Source organism: Arachis duranensis, chromosome 1, assembly GCF_000817695.3.
Source record: "Arachis duranensis cultivar V14167 chromosome 1, aradu.V14167.gnm2.J7QH, whole genome shotgun sequence".
Classification (NCBI taxonomy): domain Eukaryota; kingdom Viridiplantae; phylum Streptophyta; class Magnoliopsida; order Fabales; family Fabaceae; genus Arachis; species Arachis duranensis.
Window position 1 is genome coordinate 31,788,299 of NC_029772.3, and position 3,851 is coordinate 31,792,149.

A 3,851-nucleotide genomic window follows, 5' to 3' on the forward strand; every position below is an offset into this window, starting at 1 on the left:
CCACATATCAAAGGTTGATGAATAAAGTGTTTTCCCCCCACCTGGGGAGCCTAATGGAAGTATACGTCGACGACATGCTAGTAAAAACCAAGGAAGAAGTCGACCTCTTATCTGACCTCTCACAAGTCTTTGACACCATAAGGTTGCATGGGATGAGACTAAATCCTGCAAAATGCGCCTTCGCGGTGTAAGCAGGAAAATTTCTAGGATTTATGCTAACACAAAGAGGGATTGAGGCCAATCCTGATAAATGTAGAGCCATCCTAGAAATGAAAAGTCCGACTTGTTTGAGAGAGGTCCAGCAGCTCAATGGCCGACTTGCAGCCCTCTCCAGATTTTTGGCAGGATCGGCACTAAAATCCCTTCCACTATTTTCCTTATTAAGAAAGGGATGCCCATTCGAATGGACTCCGGAATGCGAGGAGGCGTTCCAAGAGTTCAAAAAGTTTTTAAGCCAACCTCCTATCCTAACCCGACCAGCACCAGGAAAATACCTCGTTCTGTACTTATCCGTAGCAAACAGGGCTGTCTCGTCGGCCCTGATAAAAGAAGACGAGGTCGGACAACACCCAGTCTACTTCATCAGTAAGGTCCTACAAGGCCCTGAACTAAGGTACCACAAACTAGAAAAGTTTGCCTACTCCTTAGTGATAGCCTCACGAAGGCTACGACCTTACTTTCAAGCTCACACAATAAGAGTCCGTACAAACCAACCCATGAAGCAAATCCTCCAAAAGACGGATGTTACAGGGAGAATGGTTCAATGGGCAATAGAACTCTCCGAGTTCGACCTGAGATATGAAACTCGGACAGCAATTAAAGCCCAGTGCCTCGCCGACTTCGTGGCAGAATATGCAGGGGATCAAGAGGACAAACCGACTACATGGGAACTCTATGTAGATGGATCCTCCAACAAAACAGGGAGCGACGCAGGCATAATATTAGTAGATGAAAGAGGAACCCAGATAGAGGTTTCCTTAAAATTTAAATTTCCGGCTTCAAATAATCAGGCAGAATATGAAGCCTTGATCGCCGGAAGTTGGCAGAAGAAGTCGGTGCTACAAAAGTAATGATATACAGCGACTCACAGGTGGTGACCTCCCAAATAAGCGGAGAATATCAGGCAAAGGACCCTAACATGAAGAGGTACTTAGAAAAAACTTTGGAGCACCTTGGTTGCAGAAACCGAGATCAAACACATAACTCGGGATCTAAACAGCAGAGTGGATGCCCTATCCAAATTAGCAAGCAGCAGAGCGGATGCCCTATCCAAGTTAGCAAGTACCAAACCAGGAGGGAACAACAGAAGCCTGATTCAAGAAACCCTCCAAGAGCCCTCGGTAGCAAAAACAGAAGATAAGCAAGAGGTACTTGAGGTAGTCGGTTTAAACCTCGGATGGATGAACCCCTTAGTCGAATACATGAAATTCGACATCCTCCCTACAGAGGAGAAAGAAGCTAAAAAGATCCGAAGAGAAGCACAACAATACACCTTGGTGAGAAATATCCTCTATAGAAGGGGGATATCAACACCATTATTAAAGTGCGTACCGACCTCAAGAACCGCCGAGGTATTGGAGGAAGTACATAGCGGGATCTGCGGAAACCATCTCGGAGCAAGATCACTAGCCAGAAAAGTAATCCGAGCTGGATTCTACTGGCCGACCTTGCAAAAAGATACCACAGAATTTGTGAAAAAGTGTCAACCGTGTCAGATGCATGCAAATTTCCACGTGGCTCCCCCAGAAGAGCTCATTAGTATCACTTCTCCATGGCCTTTTGCAAAATGGGGAATGGATTTGTTAGGTCCTTTTCCCCAAGCGCCAAGACAAGTCAAATACTTGATCGTGGGAATAGATTACTTCACAACGTGGATAGAAGCAGAACCATTAGCCACTATCACCGCTCAAAGAAGTCGCAGGTTCCTCTACAAAAATATCATCACAAGATATGGGATACCTTATTCCATTACTACGGATAATGGAACCCAATTCACCGACGCTACCTTCAGAAGCTTAGTAGCCAGTATGAAAATCAAACATCAGTTCACCTCGGTAGAACACCCACAAGCCAATGGGCAAGCCGAGGCAGCCAACAAAGTCATACTGGCAGGACTAAAGAAAAGACTACAGGAAGCAAAGGGAGCTTGGGTTGAAGAGCTCCCTCAGGTGTTATGGGCTTATAGGACAACCCCCCAATCTGCCACAGGAGAAACACCTTTCCGACTAGTCTATGGTGTAGAAGCCATGATTCCAATAGAAATCAATGAGCAAAGCCCAAGGGTAATTCTTCATGACGAGGTCGGAAATGTATGGGGACACAAAGAGGAGCTCGACTTGCTCCCCGAAGTCCGAGAAGATGCCCAGATAAGAGAAGCGGCATTGAAACAAAGGATGACTACCAGGTACAACAAGAAAGTCATTCGAAGAACATTTGCCCCGGATGACTTGGTCCTAATCAGAAACGACATTGGATCGGACGACTTGGTCTTAATCAGAAACGACATTGGAGTCAACAAATCAGGAGAAGGAAAGCTCGCCGCAAATTGGAAGGGACCATACAAAATCAACGAAGTTTTAGGAAAGAGTTATTATAAAGTAACCGACCTGAACGGCACTGAGTTACCAAGGTCGTGGCATGCTTGTAATGTGAAAAGGTACTACAGTTAAAAGCGAACTCTACTCCCTGATGTACTCTTTTCCCAACTTCATGATTTTTTTTCCCAAAAGGGTTTTTTCTGGAGAAGGGTTTTTAACGAGGCATCATAGTAGAGGCTAAGGGAAATAGGCTATCAAGACCCTTAGTAGCAAGAATGTACCTCCCCAATTAATAAAGATCTTTTTCATTTACAATATCTCTTATAATATCCTTCTTTATTTTTCTAAGTTTTTCTACGAAACGTGCCGACTTAAGCTCGACAAAATGTGAAAATCCCATGAACCGACCTAGATGGTCGTCAGGATAAAACGACGAGGTACAAGTCGGTGTAAAGAGGTTGTATGAGTTGATCGTAAAAAACTCGGGAACAATCCGACTCCTAAGTCGAAATGAGAACCCGAGTAAAACAAACTCGGGAATACTCCGAGTAGATGAAAAACGCATCACAAAAATAACCTAAGTCATAAAAACTCACTAAAGCAAAGTTGAGTATAAAGGATAACAAAAAGAGATTGGAAAACCTGAGAAAAGTTTAAAGGCTGCATAAAAGCCCTTAAACGAAAAGGCTCGAAAAAACAAGACAAACCAATAGAAAAGGTTTTCAGAGAAAGATCAAGAGGGTTTTGAAATATCGAAATTAGAAAAGCATACACGCATAAGGTAACTTAAAACCCTTATCCAAAAAAGGGCATTTATTTTGTTAATCTAAACCCTTATTCAAAAAAGGGCACTTGTTGAAATATTTTGTTTACGGCCTTAAAAAAGGGCACTTGCGAAAATATTTTGTTTACGGCCTTAAAAAGCCGAAAGAAATTGTTCAAACGTCACCAAACAGCATATCAAGAGTTTAAAAAAGGGGGGACTCACAGGCCGAGCCCCCATATAGCCATAAAAAAGTCATTTTTTCAGAGGGGTAGAAGGATCACCACCACCAAACTCAGGAGGAGCGCCACCGGGACCAGGAAGAGAGGCTGAAGAGGAGGTCGGAGGAACAACAGAAGAGCTCGGAGCGTCTTCAGGACGAGGAGGAGACTCAATAATCCTCTGCCCCCGAGTCTTCAATTCTGACTCGGAAACAACCACGGGGGCAGGAGGATCCACGATAGCACCGTCAATAACGACTTTATCAGGATGTAAAGGAGAAAGATCCAAGTCGGGAGCGATAACTCTGACTTGCTCCAAGAAAATTCTCT